The 18,165-nt window shown below is 45.4% G+C and overlaps 1 long non-coding RNA gene across 4 annotated transcripts in view; it reads right to left on the minus strand.

Annotated features, from left to right (window-relative positions):
- LOC128115253 (uncharacterized) overlaps positions 1-12,680 on the minus strand; it is a 310,255-nt gene extending 297,575 nt beyond the window's left edge. For 2 of the 4 annotated variants that reach the window (XR_008220051.1, XR_008220049.1), the window contains exon 1: positions 664-12,677. This is a non-coding gene — a long non-coding RNA (uncharacterized LOC128115253). Of the gene's footprint in view, positions 1-663 lie in introns of all 4 variants that reach the window. The other 2 variants (XR_008220050.1, XR_008220052.1) reach the window with 2 other exon arrangements.
- Between the last annotated feature and the right edge of the window lie 5,485 nt (positions 12,681-18,165).

The following is an 18,165-nucleotide window of genomic DNA, read 5'->3' on the forward strand; positions in this document are numbered from 1 at the left end:
CTGTACAGTGAAGCCTGTCACATTGTCTGATAGATGAGACAATGCCTGTTCATGATGCTGTATGCTGTACAGTGAACCCTGTCACACTGTTTGGTAGATGAGACAATGCCTGTGCATGGTGCTGTGTGTTGTACAGTGAACTCCATCACACTGTATACTATGCTCAAAAGCTTTTCTGCCTGATGGAGTATTCCTGATGTGCTTAACTATAGCTGCACCCCAGCTTATCTCCTGCCTCAGCCCATCTTCTTTCCCCCACCAGTATATTCACATAACCCATCTCCATCCTCTCTGTACCCCACTTGTACCATAACCTAAGAGTCGCACCACCCACCTCCAACCCAGCCCCCTCCACCCTCCCCACCTCCACCCACCCTTTACCCTCTTCACCCGTCACCCCATCCTCCCCCCACCCACCTGCACCTCATCCGTTAATCCTAACTGGTCCTGAGCTCAGCTCTGCCATCTCCATTAAAGAGCTGCCCCCAGCCTCTTGCAGACAGGTGTACTTCCTGCTCTCGGTGGTGTAGCACTCTACCACAGCGGTCCAGTCTGTGTCATCCTTTGTCCACCCACCCCACCTCCTGACTCATCTCATGTACCACAGAGAGCTCAGGACAGAGACTCCACAAACACAAATCAGAGAAGGGCACAGTGGCTCACCTGCAGGGGGAGCCACAGAGCCACGGGCTCAAACAGGACCCACCAAGGCCCGCCCAGTGTGCCCCACCAAGCTAAAAGGTCTGGGGTAGCTTCCTTTCCCTTCTCATCTTCCAGGTCAACCTCCTGCCCCGCACCAGCCAGGCTGTTTGAAAAGGAAGAAATAGCAAGTTAACATTCCTTAACAGCAGATGTGCCATCACGTAGAAAATAAAGCTTTCCCTCAGCGCTCTGCGTTGGTGTGCCTTGAACAGTTCATCCTGGAACCTGTCGGTTTTACATGCTCTCTGTTGCCATGGTAATGCTTCAGTCAGGGCTGGCAAACACTGGCACACATTACAAAGGATGGCCCTGAGCCTTGCTCAAAAGTCCTCAAACTGAAATGGAGCCTTTACACGGAAGGCTGAGGCCTCTAATTCAAATCTTGCTCTGTTGGCTGATAGTGGGAAGCTCCAGGCAAGCAGGTGCACACAGCGCTGAGAAACTGCCATGTGTGGATTTTTTGTATGTCACAGAACCATTGACCTCATTGCTAGAAATGTTTTCTTTGATTTTTTTGATACCTGTTTTGCCCCCTCTGCTTTCAGGCAAGTAGCATTTTATTTCACACTAATGACTCAAGGACCCAGAGCCCAGAAATGTATCTAGATGAAGCCATCAGTGACCACACAATAGAGCAAGGCTGGATCTTGGGCCTCAGGCTTGGGACCTTGCTCCTCAAAAGCTCTCACTAGCATGTCAAATATGTGTTCTTTTCCATGTGAAAAGATCTCCAGTAATCTCCAAGGACAACCAGGGAAAACATAAGTAGATAGATGATAGATAGATAGATAGATAGATAGATAGATAGATAGATGATAGATAGATAAATTGATAGATGATAGATGAATAGATGGATGATATAATAGATTCTCAGTTGGTAGATAGATGATGATAGATGATAGATAGATAGATAGATAGATAGATAGATAGATAGATAGATAGATAGATGATAGATAGATAGATAGATAGACCATTAATACACTATGAATCTTAGGTATGTTGAACACTGTGAATATTAGGTATGATGGTGGCATAATCACTCTAAACCCTCTAGTTTTAAAGACAAATACAACAGCTTTTTACAGGTGAAACATATCTGTTATTGATAGTGGTAAACAGAAGAATCTGATAACATATTGATGAATATTGATAATTGTAGGTAAAGGTGATTAGATTGGTGAATTGGTGTCTGTGCCTCTTCAGGAGCATTTAAAATTTAAAATTTTTCATTACAAATTTTAAAAGAAAGATAAACAAATAAACAAAATAAAACCAAGGCCCAAGGACTGTTGAGGAAGATGGGGTAGAAAGATCTTAAAAGTCAGAGATCAAGAAGCACTGGGGTGAAACAATATCTTCCAAATATAAAAATAACACAGGACTCATGAACTCACAGTATCTGTGGCTGTCTGCACAAGATCAAATCAGTCAGCAGACTCACCACTTCCCACCCATAACTGAGAATCTATTGACAGTTGATGGTTTCTTGGGAAGGCAGAGTCGGTTTTCCTTAAGATTGTGTCTTCTGGTAGGTTCACAACTCTCCAGGGTGATCCCACACCTATATGTTTATGGGCAGCACACACTAGATTCAATGGGTCATAGAATAAGGAGAAGAGGAAGAGAGGGAGGAGGAAAAGGAAGAAAAGGAAGGAGGAGGAGGGAGAGAAAGAGGGAGGAGGAGGAGGAGGAGGAGGAGGAGGAGGAAAACAAGAAGAAACAGCCTGCATAACAAGAAGACTGGAACAATAGCAGTATCAATGGACATGTCAATATGAAAGGGTGAAATTTTCACAGGGTCCTACCCCTAGACAAAGAACTATAAGCAATTTGGCAACTCTTGACTGCTGGGAAGAGAATTAGCCTTTCCCAAAGATGAGGCCCTTATTGATTGTCCAATGCAGAGTGGTCAGCCTTGAAACCATATATTCACAAACAACAAAACTGGACTCAATAGTTTATATATATATATGGGTGTGTGTATGTGTGTATATATATGTGTGTATGTGTGTATATATTTGTGCATACACATACATACATATATACATACACACATACATGTAACAAATATAATCAAAGATGAAGAATCTATCAACTTGAGAGTGGGAGAGCATGGGAAGGGTTTGAAGGGACTAACTGGGAGAGGCGTGAGGGAGGAAAAGAAGAGAAGTGATATAATTCTATTTCAATTAAAAACATTTTTTAAAACACAAATCACCCCCATACTGCTCCTGAGTCTAACCTCCGGCTAACTCAGCCTTTCTACTCTTGTATCTAGATATCTGTAAGGTGATGTTTAATATGGAATGTCAACTTGGAAGATCTAGAACCCCCTCATACTCAAGTAATTGACCGTGTTTATGAGATGGAATACACAGACTGGGTTAATTGAGGTGGAGATACCTACCCTTACTACAGGCAGCACTGTTCCATGGTTAGGGTTCCAGACTGAATAAAAAGCAGACAGTAAGCTGCCCATCAACATTCATCTTTGTCTGCTTCCTGAGTGCAGATGCTATGTGATCAGCTGCCTCTAGTTTCTGCCGCCATGATTTCCTTCACATACCCTGTAACCTTGGACTATAAACCAAAATAAATTCTGCCCCCCACCAGAAAAAAATGGGGGACATGAAATTGAGAGAGGATAGAGGATATATCTGGGAGGTGTTGGGGGGGGAGGGAGGCAAAGACGATCAAAATACATGGCATGCATTTACAAAACTCTTAATTAATAAAAGTAAACTGATCGACAGGGTCATCTCAGTAGGAGCTCTACGTGTATCCACTCCCATCTGTGGAGCACCTGCTTGTGCCACATTTTGTCCAGCACAAAGGCTTCAGATAGGTAAAGAGCTGCCCAACACAGAGCATAAGAAAAGCTGAGGGAGGCAGAACTGGCCTTGGGAATAGCATTGAAGGAAGACCCTGCATTTTGTGTTCAATATGGCTGATCAATAAGGCTGCCAGGTGTTAACTTACCTCCAGGGAGAAGAACAGTTCATACAGTGAAGAATCTGTAGGGAAGACAGGTGTTTGTTGTGTAGACAGCAGAGAAAGCACGGTGTCCTGCAGATATGGGGCCAGAAGACCCAGGCGGGTATCTGCAGAACATCTAAATTAGGGAAGAGACAAGAAAGACCAGCAGGGAGGGACACTCTTCACCCAGGGAGGCACTGCAGACACTCTCCCTCCTAAAGTAATGAAAACCAGTTCCTGGTGGTTGGGAGCAAATCCTCATCACTGATTCTATCCTGGCTGTAAGTCCCATTCACACAGCTCAATACTCTGAGAAGGAAAGGCTATATACTGAACAAATGCAGTTTGAATATTGCTCATCGTTTCCAAGATAGAGTTTGTATAGAAAATACAACAAAAGAGAAAATAATGCTATGCAATCTCCATTGCCTGGTAGCTTTCAGAATAGCTAATGTTTTGTTCAATATCACAAATCTTACCAAACAACTGTGTCCTGAATCACATGGTTCATGGGTGTCTTTCATGTTAGTGTTAGCCTTTGGAAACCACAGAACCATGTGGTCTCACAAACAATGCCAGGCATATACTGAATATATCCATCTGTAAGTATGTGTCCCTAAAACTTCTGAACATTCAGTAATGGGAGTCATAGATGCCATGTCAACTAGGAGTCCTTTCCTTCAATGTTATATGTCACTCAAAATCTAAGAATTGAGTCTACATCTCAGAATCCTCTATAAATACCATAATTTAAAAGGCGATGCCGGGGCTGGAGAGATGGCTCAGAGGTTAAGAGCACTGCTTGCTCTTCCAAAGGTCCTGAGTTCAATTCCCAGCAACCACATGGTGGCTCACAACCATCTGTAATGAGATCTGGTGCCCTCTTCTGGCCTGCAGGGATATGTGCAGATGGAAAACTGTATACATAATAAATAAATAAATCTTTAAAAAAAAAAAAATAAAAAAATAAAAGGCGATGCCTTTTCAAAGAGCAGTGTGTCCTTCCATCACACTGTCTGTCCAGGAGTCCTTCCCTTGGGGAAAACCCTCCACTCCAATCCAGCCCCACTGCCTTCCTGTCCCCTTTCTCCTACAGAGGCCTTTAGGTTCTATGGCAGGCATATCCCATAGTCACTGGGGGCTCCCAGGGGCTCAGCAAAGCCAAGTGGAAGGCTGCCCGTTCCCTGGTATCTCTCTAAGCAGGAGTGACAATTGGCAGCAAGAGTCATCCCGCTGCCACTCAGTGAAGCATTGATGAGCAGAGATGCAAGGTTGGAAGGACAAGCAAGGGCAGCCATGGTTTCCACTGCTCCTCACGCCCAGGCCACCCCTTAGACTATTGGGATTTTCTTGGGTGATGAGGATAAAATTGGGTTATATTCTTTACTTTCTTTTACTGTAATAAAAAAGAAAGAGAGACCTAACAAATACAATTTAAGGAAGAGCTCATTTTGGCTAGCAGTTCAAGGCTACAGTCTATCATGATGGGGAAGGCGTAGTAAGGGGTTCCAGCCTCCTGTGCAGCTCTTAAGCACCCCTCCAAAAGTACCAGACATGTAATTATACTCAAGGGCACCTTGTTTCCTTTGTACTGAGAATGGAAACTAGAGCCTTGCTTATACTAGGCAAGCCCTTTCCTACTGAGTTACACTCCCAGCGTGCAGTTCTGCTACCAAGAATAACAGCTCCATTTATTAAGTGTTTAAAATGAAGCAAGAACTGAACGCAGCTCACCAGTGGTTTTATGTCATTTAGTCCTTATAACATCTAGAAAGTGTGAAGAGGATGGATATGCCATCCGTTTAGCTCTCATTCTGAGATTACAGAAAGAGAGAAGAGAGGAACAAAGAAAGGAGGAGGGAGAGAAACAGGGAAGGGGAGAGAAGTCCTCAGTTGCCCCCACAGGCAAAAGACATTAAGGTTTATATAAGCAAAATATTTTTGCAGTAAAATTGGTGAATTTGCTGAAGTCAATATTGTTAATACCAATACCAATAAGCATGCTATTACAGCTTGTGAAATACCCCCGTGGGCTTAGTGTCTGAACACCTGGTCCACAGCTGGTGGCGGACCTAGAACCCCCAGGACGTATGGTCTAGCCTGTAGAAGTAGGTCACTGAGGGGCAGGACCTTGACAAAGATAGATTTGCCTCTGGTTCCTGCTTTGTTCTTTGCTTCCTGTCTACCAGGATTTGAACAGCCTCTATCGTCCACTTCTGCTTCTGTGAACTGAGCAGTTCCACCATGCCTTCCCTGCCATGATGGGCTGAAACCATCAAACTGTGGGTCAACAAAGCTCCTCTGTTCTCGCACTGTGTTTCCATCAGGTGCACTGGTCATACCAAAAAGAAAAATAACTAATACACATGGTAAATGTGTGTGTGTGTGTGTGTGTGTGTGTGTGTGTGTGTGTGTGTGTGTGTGCGTGTGTTTGTGTGTAAGGAAAAAAATGCACCTTCAGAAGATGGGCTAGGAGAACTTTCCTCCAGTGTCTCGTATTTCATAGTCTTGCTCAGTGCCCAGGCTTGCAATCCATCCCAGAGCATCATCTGCAGGGTGTTATCTAGAACACATGCTGGGAGAATCACACCTCCCTAGACACACTGAGCAAAGTAGGCAGAGGCCCAAGGCTGGCTCTGTGGATTGGCAGAACACAGGGCCCTGAGATCAGAAGGCTTCCCTTTTGGCCCGAGACACCGCTGTCACTATTGTAAAATCCTTAACTTCTGAACAAAAGGGCCTGAGTTTTCTATTGCACTGGACCCAACTCGGCATGTGCATGGGAAGGGGACTGCACAGTTTGTGTTCATGGAGAACTGGAATGCTGGAGGGGCTAGGGAAGCAGGCCTGAGTCTTAGCTAGTGCCTGACAGGAGCAGCTCTAAACTCTGTAACCCCAGAGGATGATAACATACCTTCCACATGGCTGGGAGGCAGCTGCTCCACTGGTCCCTTCTCCTGAATCAAAAGGTCACTGCTTTAGTCTGTAATTCACAAGATTCCTAAAACAAATGCTTTACTAGTCAGCATGACTATAACAAAGGCCTGAGACAATCAACTTACAAGATTAAAAGGTTTGTGTTGGCTCATAGTTTCAGAGGCTCCAGTCTAGGACCAGCTGAGGATTGTGGTGGTGAGGTCATGTAGCACAGCAGAGGATTGTGGTAAAATACTTCTTCATAGCCAGGTTGTCCAACAGAGAACAAACAGGGGACCAGGGTCCCTCATCCTCTTCAAGGCCATGTCCCCAGTGACCTAAGACTTCCCCCTGGACCTTACCTCTTAAAAGCTCCATCAAGTCCTAACAATGCCATTATGAGATCCCAGGCTTTAGCTCGTGGACTTTTGATAGATAGCCCAGGTTCAAACTATAGCAAACGTCTGACCGAATGAAAATGAGACTAGACTCGGGAAAGTGGCTCAGCGAGCAAAGAACTGGCTACGCAAGCATGCAGGCCTGAATTAGAACCCCCAGAACCATGTGAACGGGATACAGCAGGACACATCTGCAATCCCAGTTCTCCTATGGCAAGATGGGAGTGGAAATAGGAGAATCCCCAGACACTGCAGGCTACCAGTAAAAAAACCAAGAGACCTGTCCAAGCAAGGTGGAAGAGACTGAGCAACACCAGAGGCTGTCCTCTGACCCCCACACACACATTGTGGGATCACCCCCATGCCCATACATATACATACATGCATGCATGCATGCATGTTGCTCCCTTGGGGGAGGGGGTGAGAAGGCACGGTATCAATGGCACAGACACTGGGAGTCCTTTGAAGGCAAATAATAAACTCACTTATTCAATAACAGGGAAAGCCTTATATACCCTCCTCCCAGCACGCAGTCTATGTGGTCATCCCTCATTGGCTGGGCATGATCTGGAACTCTGACAGCGCCCAGGACCTCTGATAGCTCCTATTACTAGGTCTTCAGGCAGACTCCAGGTTGGCTCATAAGGAGTACATTACGTACATGCCTTGGCAACTGGTCTGAGCCAATTTCCTTGACCCTATGGGCCTGTCCTACAACACACGCACACACATATCACATATACACACATGAAAAGAAAGAGAGTGTATGTAAGAGGCTGGAGAGATGGTTCCGCTGTTAAGAGCACTTCTAGAAGGCCCAGGTTCAATTCTCAGACACCACATGGTGGCTCACAACCATCTGTAACTCCAGTCCCAGGGGAACTGATACCATCTTCTAGCCTCCGCTGGTGACTATGCACATGTGATTCACAGACATACATGCAGACAAAACACCTAGACGCATAAATTGCTTTAATGGAAAAAATAAAATTTTAAAGAGAGCAAACAGAAAATTACCTGATGAATATTATGACTTAGTAAAGAAAAATTTCTTCTGCTAATGGAATCGGCGGAGAAGGGAGATGTGGAAGGATTAAAAATAATAAGAGTCTGGTGCCAAGAAGTACAGGCACCTCACAGAGCAGAGCAAGTAGCAGGGGTGCTCTGTGGGTCAGTGGCCAGCCAGTGATAGAGGAGAACGCTCGCCGTAGAAACCTCAAAATAAAGGTCTGGTCAGTGTCTCATGTGTGTGTGTAAGGAAGCTGAGTGAAGACCTGCAGATATTTGCTTGTTTTGCAATACTTGAGGGGCTCAGGGTGCTATTCTACAGAAATCTCAGGGTTACAGCAGCTCAAGTCTGTGTCCTTGGCATGTTCACTGCTGCCAGAGGCAGATGGGGACCCACAACCATGTTAAATATGTGGCATCTAGACTGTGTGGAAAGGGAATGAGGATGGCAGTAAAATGGGACAATCAGAAGTCTGACTGATTGACAGGCCACCTGTCCCTAGTACCGCCTCACGTCAGAGTGAGCGTGAACATTGAGTCTACCATCTCAACAACCGGCTCCTGAGACGCTCAGGCCTGCACTTCTGCAGCCTAGCTCTGGGGTCATAAGGCATGCCACTCTGGGAAAGTGTTTGTTCAGACCCAAGTAGCCTCCTCATCCAGGAAATGTCTCATACTACAGTGGGAGCTAATGCCAGCTACAGTCCAAGGGAAGATGAAGACAGACCACAGTCAGGTTACCTTACTCATCAACCTCATATTTCACAACCTCGATGTATTTAGGGTCTGTGTGCTTATTGAAAATCTGCCTGGAATAAGATAAAAGTAGGACAGTGGACAGGCTGCTCGTGAAATTGCAGCACTCTGGAGATGCAGGTGGGAAGACAGCAGGTTCCATGCCAGGCTGTGCAACAAAGCAAAAACCCTGCCTCGAAAACAAGAAAAAGGTTCATAGCTAGTTTCTGTTGCTGTGATAAAGGAAATTTAAGGGAAAAAGAATTTAATATGGGCCCATGGGTCCAGAGGGATAAGAGTCCATCATGGAAGGGGAGGCATGGCAACAATGGCCAGAGGAAGAAGCTGAGAGATCACATTGTCAACCACAAACTCAAAGCAGAGAGTGGGAACAAGGTGGAGTGGAAAATGGAATGAGTGTGTGTGGTGGTTGGAATAGGTATGCTCCCCCATAGACTCGTGTGTTTGACTGCTTGGCCATAGGGAGGGCCACTATTAGGAGGTGATAGGTGGCCTTGTTGGAGTAGGTGTGGCCTTGTTGGAAGAAGTGTGTCACTGTGGAGACAGGCTTTGAGGTCTTATATATGCTCAAGCTATGTCCAGTATGGCTCACACAGCCTCCTTCTGCTGCCTGTGGATCAAGATGTAGAACTCTCAGCTCCTTCTCCAGCACCATGTCTAACTTCACACCACCATGTTCTGCCATGATGATAATGAACTACATCTCTGAAACTGTTAGCCAGCCCCAGTTAAGTGTTTTCCCTTATAAGAGTTGCTGTGGTCACGGTGCCCCTTCACAGCAATAGAAACCCTAACTGAGACAGGGAATAAACTCAGAAAGCCCACTCCAAATGATGTGCTCTCTCCAGCAAGGCTCTGCCTCCTGAAGGTACTACAGCCTCTCAAAACCACACCACCCACTGGGTACCAAGTATTCAAATCCAGGAGCCCGGATGGGAGACACTTTTCATTCATCAGTTGGGCATTATATTGAGGAAGCAGCATGGTATAGAAAAGAATGGAGAACTTTCCAGGGCAAGAAGGCAGACTAGCCACAAGAGTAGCCTGGCCTCAGTCCAAGGGGGCAGGGCTTTAGTAGTGCTCAGTGGGGCCTTGCTATGCAGCCCCATGCCTGAAACCCCTCTGTGCATTTGTCCTTCTGTCCTAGGCTGCTTCCAGGTTCAGGTGTATCTATCATCTACTCACAGAATGATGTTGTGTGACAACCCACCTACACCTTGTGGAGCAAAGCCATCCCCACTGGTTATTGTCCACAGATCAATATGTTCTGGGCATCCTGGGCTTGGTTAGCTCCAGAGTGCTCAAAGGACTTGGGGGTCTTCCAAGTCTGCATCCCTTGTACAGGCCAATCCAAGCATTTCCGTGAAAGTGGCCAGGGTCCAGAGAAAGGCATAGAGATATACAAGCTCCTTTTTAGCTGCAGGCATCAAGGTCACCTCTGTCCATAGGCAAATCCAGTGAGATGAGCATGCCCAGTGTTAGAATAGAAAAGTCACCAGAAGGCATTAGAGCAGGGGGGGCATCAGAAAGAGGTCACCAAGATGCCCACAGCCACAGAGCAGAACTGATGAGGAACTTGGCTCCTGTCTACCACTCCTGATGGGGCCATAACATACTCAGAACTCCCTCTAGGGAAAACAGGCCCTAAGGGAACTAGGTACTTCTGAAGGAAGAAAAATAACAATCCAAGGGAGGGACATCACACAGAGAAGAAAACCAGCATATTAGATAGCTCCTGTGCATCCACAGTGTGGTTTTCCTAGCTATAGCAGAGGGGCCACATCCATCTGAACTGTCCCATTCGGTAGGGTGTCACCTATACCATATTCATTAACATGGGCTAATTGTGAGGACTCTACCCTAGAGTCGGGCTGCTGGGTTTGTGTATTATTTCCTCACTGCAGTGACAAAAGTAACGTAAGGAAGAAAGATGTATAGGTTCTCCAGGATTTCAGTTTTCCATAGCAAGGATAGTAAAGGGGTGGGAGAGGCGCTGTCCCCAACAGCGTTAGTGTGAAGCAGTGGTCTCTCACGGTGGCTGATAGAGAGCCAGTGGAAACCAGAAGCAGGTATAACCTTCAGAGTCCTGCCCCCAGTCACCAGTTCCACAAGACTTCAAAATAACACCATAAGCCAGATACCGAGCATTCAAAACAAAGACATGGATGGAGCATTTCAGATTCAAATCATAGCCCTTTGAATCCCAGATTTGCCACTTGCTGGTTCAGAGATTTGGGCCAATTTATTTAAACTTCCCTATACCTCCCATTCCCCCAACTGTGAAATAGAGATAAGAATCCAACTGCCACGAAAGCCGATAGAAAGCTGAAATGTCTATAGAAACTATAAAATTCTATAAAACTACCACAGTGTAAGCGGTAAGGTCGTATTCTATTCTCATTACCATTATTAAGATTATGGAGAATAGGCTAACAATGGTGTAGGTGATGATAGTTATGATGAAGAGGAAGATGATAGCTGTGGTGATGGTGATGATGATAATGGTGGTAGTGATGATGGAAGCAATGACATGATGATGTGGATGATAGAGATGATGATAATAATGATGGTGGTGACGATGAGACAGATGGTAAAGCATTGGTGTTCATGGTGGTGATGACAGAGGTGATGATGAGGGTAAAATAACGGTGATGATAACAATGGTGATGATGATGAGGATGATGGTGTTGATAATGCAGATGATGATGGATGTGGTGATGAGGGTGAAGTGACATTGATGATAACAATGATGATGATGACGACAGTGTTGATAATGCAGATGATGATGGATATGGTGATGAGGGTGAAGTGACAGTGATGATAATGATGATGATGATGATGATGATGATGATGATGACGATGATGATGATGGTGTTGATAATGCAGATGATGATGGATGTGGCGATGAGGGTGAAGTGATGGTAATAATGATGGTGGTGGTGACCGTAATAATTGTGGTGGTGATGGTGGTGATAAGGGTGGTTTGTGATGGTGACGGCAAGTGATCATGATGATAAAGGTGATGGTAGACACGGTGAGAGTGATGGTGGTGATTACAGTGCAAAGGATCCTGAAGGTGATACGGGTATTTTTGATGATCGTGGTGGTGATGATGGTGGTGATGACGGTGATGGTGATGATCATGGAGGTGGTGATGATGATGGAGGTTCATAGTGATGGCAAAGTGATGAAGCTGATGGTGGCAGTGATGCTGGTAGCTGTGAGGGTGGTGATGAAGCTGACGGCAGAGATGGTGTTGATGGTGAAGTGATGATAATTATGATGGTGGTGATGGTGATGATGACGGTTGTGGTAGTGGAGGTGGCAGTAGTGACAACGATAAAATGATAGTGATGATGGACGTGATGAGGTTGATGGTGGTAAAGTGATGACCACCATGAGGATAGTGTGATACACCATGGTTGTGTAATGATGGTGGTGACACTGGTACCGATTATGTTGATATGTCCTCCCTCTCCTCCTTCTCTTACTCATTTTCTCCACTTTTATAAATTATGCTTACACTCCATCTAGTTTTAGATGTTGACATGAGTTTTCTAAAAATCAAACAAACAAAATAAAAATGTGTGCACACACCTTTCCTCAACAGGAATGAAAATACTACTAATTAGAAAGAGATTAAGAAATCTTATTTCATCCACATGAGAAAGGCATTGGAAATCAAAGCACATTTCCTTGCCAGAACTGCTCACCCAGCCTTCCCAAATGAAAGGTGCAGGGCTCAAAAGACAGAAAACAACAGGCTTGTAGATTCGGAACATGATGAGTTATGGCTAGGGATAATCACAGACAGATCTGAGGTATCAAAAGCGGAATCACATTGGTCGTGATCAGAAACACTTGGAGATCTTTCATGCAGATTTGCACAGTTGTCTCGCTTTTACTACAATCATAAGCAGTGCATCTCAGCATACAGCTTGACAAATACAAAACACAGGGAAGAAACCCACCCTTCTGACTACCTGCTACTGTGAGTAGCTTAGTTTCTAAGGATGTTTAAAGGCAGTAACTAGTATTTTTACTTCATTACATTCACACAGTAACAAAGTTTATACCGGAAAAGCAGTTTCAGAATGGAAAATTACATGCTGCCAATCTGAATCGGTCAGACAGCACCTCCTTGATTAAAACTCAAGCCTCTACCAACGCAAACGCATTAACTGTGAAAGCACTGTAGCATTTCATGGTGGGTCCTACCCAGCTCAGAAGAGGAGTGAAATCATGTGTGAGTGTCTTCGCACTAGACACTGGTTCAATACACATTTTCAGGGTGCAAATTCTGTACCCAGGCCCCTCATTGGTTGGCAGAAGTCAAAATGGACAATTCCCAGCCTCACCTTCAAGGAATGCAGGCTGGCCAACTGACATCCTCACCACAGATCTGATGCGAGTAAAGATGGGCCATGGGTGTGAGGGGGGCAGCCTCTTCTTGCTCTGAAACGAAAACCCATTTGGGGGGCATCCTGTCCAAGTTCCCACTGCCGCTAGCTCCTGGCACGGCAGAGAACAAGCAGGGTGTCTTAAGAACCAACATTTCTGTTTCAAAATGAAAGGGAAATGGCTAAATTTTGTGACAAATCTGATCACCCAGGAGGTGATGCCAAGTCCCTACCTGTCTCTTCAGATGAGTGAAGCTAAGCCTTTCTTGGTAGGTGAAGAATAAATGTTGCTGAGGGTGCAGCAAGAAAGGGGCGTGCATTCTGGAGGGGTGGCTGAGAGGAGCTAGGGACGTGGCTCACAACAATGTGGACAGAAGTAGAGGAAACATGGTGACAAGGCTCTCGGGGACTGGCAGCAATGGCTTGAAGGAGTGCAGGAAGAGGCTGTCGTCATCCACGGCCAGTCAAGATGGAAAGGAGCTGGGGATGTGGGCCCGTCTCTCCTCAGCCACTCTGCACCTGAGCTGGAGGCCAAAGAGATTAAACTAATGTCCTCCGTAGAGATGAGGTCAGGCACCGCAGCACCGAGCCAAGCAAGGAGCTTCCCCAGACAGGGCAATGAAGAATGCTCCTCCCTGTAAGAAATTATGGATTCTGGAAGCTTGGAGTGTGTACCATATGCCAAATGCTGGGCTTCGCTGTGCAGGTGGGAAAAGCAGTTAATGGTCACTTTCTCAGCCTTGAGGATCCTTGAGCTCAGCCACACAGGGACATGGTAGCCCATGGTAGTCTGGCAATACAAAGATGTTCCTGGTGACTCATCTGGTGCACTAGGGGATGACAGAGGCACATGGCTGGGCACTCCTTCACCTTCCCTCTGCAGAATGGCAAGACACCGCTGCTGTTGCCTCCTTGCTTCTGGCTGGGGAGAGAACTCCATAGTGAACAGACTTCAGTGTCTCATAGAGTGAAAGAATACTGAACATCTAGGTTGTTTAATTATCTTCTACAAATAATTGCAAGCTTCTTCTAATGAGGAAGCTTTATTGACCTGCCATGTATTTGCTAAACTGCTGAAGGGGGCAAATCACTGCGTGGGCAGCTGAAGGGCCCCAGTCAGATTCAGATCTGCATCCCTCTTCCTACCGGGTGAGGAAAAATGTTTCTCATGTTTCCTTTTAAAAAGAGGAATTGTATATAAAAACGCCAGGAAGGGAGAAGTAGGGAGGCAGAGTGTATGGAAAAGTCAAGAGGGGCTCTAGATTGCAGAATGCTACAGCCATCTCAGGGCTCTGGGGGAGGGGACACTGGGATTCAGATGGGTAGAAGGGTAAGAATCATCTGCAAATAATTCTCATCTGTTCATGAAGAACAGCCTCAGAGAGACGGGCTTCTCCCACAATGGTTTCTTCTACCTCCCGCTTCCTCCCATGGGCACATCTGTACCCTACAGGAGAAGAAGGTCCACTACAAAAACCACAGGAAGGAGGGGAAATAACGAAATCTAAAATATAATTCATGAAAAAGCACACTGAAGCCCCCGACAGTGACCCCTGATAATTCATGTGAGAGACGGAAAAAAAATAATTGGCTTAGAGAAAAACACATTTTTTTAAGACTTTGTGTATTAACCCAAGCTCTTAGATTAGTTAACCATGAGCACAATTTGATCTGGAGACAAACAAGCCATTTGTCACTGTAGGGATAATTTTTCTTGGGGACATTGAAAGCAATTTTAAAAAGTAATAAAGTATTTAAAGGGGAATTGTCAGGTCAGGAAATGGAATTTTTTTAAAAAAAATGTATCTTCATTATTTTTATTCTACCTTCAAGTACTGAGTCCATGTAAAAACTACCTGTTTGTCTACGCTACTGTCGCAGGAGTCTAATTCTGTACTTCTACTGTGTGGCCAGAAAGCCCCAGCCATGGAGAAGGGAATAGCAGTGGATGGTACAGTCAGCTCTGCCCTGCTGGCAGTCAGGACAAAACACCTTCTTGAAAACTATGATTGACATGCTTATCCAGGACAGGCATCTGACCGGCCCTGACCAGCCCTGACTAAGATCTCCCCAGACAAGTCCAAGGGAAAGCCAAATTCTTCCATGTCACAGATATTTTCAGAAATCTCCATCACCAAAGGCAGAGACGCAATCTGAACTCACTTGAGGAAATGAAGAATCATGGCAGCTCCTGTAACCAAACTGCTGAAGGCAGAAAGCATGAACCAAGCTCCAGCACTTGACTAGGTCAGGATCCTGGGCAGACGTATAGATAGCCAAGGGCAAGTCCCAAATCCACAAAATGGAGACCATCTTTCGGGAGAATCACTGAGAAGATGCAGCAATAACCTTTGAACTGTCAAGAGCTGTATAATATAAAACATTATATCATTTGCGCATCCTGATGGGCTATCTTCATAGATATAAACAGTCAAAGCACCCAAATAAACATGCATTGACCTAGGGTGGAGAAGACACTCAGGGACGAGAAGACCCTGGCCCAGGCCTGGCTAGACCGTGCTCTTGCCAACACAATGGGCAAGCCTGTTAACCGTCTGAGCCTCGGTTTCCCTTCTTCTAAAGAAGAACACTAGGGCAAAGCCCATTTCCTCCGAAAGATCTTTCTCTAGTGCTTTCTACAGTAGGAAAGAATGTGAGTCATGAAACTGAAGCTGTGTCCCTGCTCTGGTCACATGCAGCCACGTGACAGAACTGGCTGACAGCCTCAGCTTTGGAACCAGCAGGACCCAGGCTAACAACTCACCTAACCTCTGTACCTCGGTTTCCCTGTCTGTCTTGCCTACTCTGTGAGGCTGTTGGCTCTGAGTCTGCAGCAACAGTACCTAACCTGAAAACGCTTCAACTTTCACTCAGCTGATGCCTCCTAAAATACCAGCATTCTCCACATGAGTGCAAGACTCACCAGCTGCCGATTCCAAAGGCATGAAAGGCACTTCCGGCCAGATCAGGAACCTGCACAGCCCTGAGTCTCAGCTCCCTCAGCCCTGAGGTCCTAAAGTTGGTGGGAGGCATTCCCTATGGTGAATATTTGAGTTGCCACATTCCAGCCACTCCAGGGAAGAAACAACTGAAGAGTCTGAGTGAGAAGGAGCCTCCACATCTCACCAGCACCCCAGCTCTGAAGGGACTGCTGACAACAGGGAGCAGAGTGGTTCCTCATGCAGCCAAGGATAAACCAAACCCTGGACAGAAGGACTGGGGGACACTGTCCCTTAGCACAGCCTTCCGTCTGATGGACACAGTGCAGAGATCTGGCCTTTTAAGGGTTTGAAATGATCGCACCCATAGCTCCTTACCAGACTAGAAGCTCTGGACTGGAAGCTGTGGGAAGTAAGCTGTAACACCCAGGGGCTGCTTTCCACTCATAGACTCACACACATAGACCCGCAGGCACGTAATGGAATTTCTGTGTCCTGCCACTTGTTAGATTCCAGAATATGTAGAATAACTTCATCTCCAGAAGACCTTTCCACTTACACATTTAAAAAAAATGAATGAGCACACATAATCCCTGTCCTCTACCCCCTGGGTTCCAATTGCACTCTACTGTTATGATAGCCAAGCTTTATTTACACTAGAGACTAGGTTCCTAGGCCTCTCTCAGGAACATCAGCAACCAAAGCAGAGTTGGCCCAAAATATATAAAGAGCTCCTGCAATTCAACAACAAAACTTGACTGAAGAAAAGTGAGTATAGGACTTGAATAGATATTTCTCCTAAATGGTCACAAAAGGTAATAAAGACATAAAAAGATTTTCATCATCATTAGTCAAAAGAAAGGCAAGACCTACACTATGTGTGTCTCTTTGCATACATACACATCGATAGATATGCTGCAACCCATGTGGCCTGGGTCCTGGAACCCTGATGAAATGTAGTAAAGCAGTGAAGAAGACAGACATACAGACTCACATACAGGAGAGCTGGGATCAGGTAGGGGTGTGCTTACTCTAACGGAGGGTACCTACTACCGCCCCCTAATGGATTATCAAATACCAAGTAGTCAGCCCTGAAATCATATAAAAATAGGATACACCAAATGGACCAAGCAGGTCTTATTTATATATTTAGACATTATAACAACACAATTTCTTAAAAAGAGGCCAAGATTTCACGAGGCAGGGGTGGGGGGTGTCACACATGAGAGGGATGGGAGGAAGGAATAGAGGAAATGATATAATTATATTTTAATTTGTATAGTTAGTTTTTTAAAAAGAGGGGGTGGAGGTAGCATGTGACTCAGATTGCAGCCCTGCCTGGTGACCAATTGCAGAATCCTGAGAAATGGCTTATCATTTAAAAGCCTCCATTCACTCCCCTGCAAACTGGCTATCGCACACCCACATGAGGGCTGAGTCTGCCTCTTGAAAAGTGTAGAGAAAGGCTTCCTACCCACCTTTGACAATGAGCTTTCTCAAATATCTAGAAGACATTTCCATCTCTCTTGAGGTGGTTAATATGTTACTTACTGTGGCTGTTATTTCACATGTGTATTTACACTATGACATCCTTCTCAAAGTGTTTAGGAAGAAGGGCGAAGGGAGAGGGGGGAAAAGGAAGAGAGAGAGAGAAAATGAGACCAAAGCCACAATGTGAATTCCATACGATTTTTATTCTCTCCTAAAAGTTACAGCTTTTAAAATATTGGTGGGAAACTGAGGATTCCACATAAATATGTCCTGTGAACTTTCTCTAGAAAGAAATTCTATGACCTTCTTGAGACTGAAGGCTTTGAAACACAGAAACATTAAAGTTGATGGAAGGTACTATTATTTGACGATGTAAGCACAGTTGAAATGTAATGGACTTTAACCCTGTGGGGACTGCTCGACTGGTAGAACCCCATCCTCTCCTGCTCTCCACACAGGTTCACTGATTGCATTATATGTTGAAAGGGAGGGCATTGACTGAGGTCTCTGGATGGATGCCCAGGTATTTTGCAATCCACAGTATATCTGGACATCTCCAATATCAGCTCCCAGCACTCT

Source organism: Peromyscus californicus, unplaced genomic scaffold, assembly GCF_007827085.1.
Source record: "Peromyscus californicus insignis strain IS unplaced genomic scaffold, ASM782708v3 Scaffold_1__1_contigs__length_55948999, whole genome shotgun sequence".
Taxonomy (NCBI): domain Eukaryota; kingdom Metazoa; phylum Chordata; class Mammalia; order Rodentia; family Cricetidae; genus Peromyscus; species Peromyscus californicus.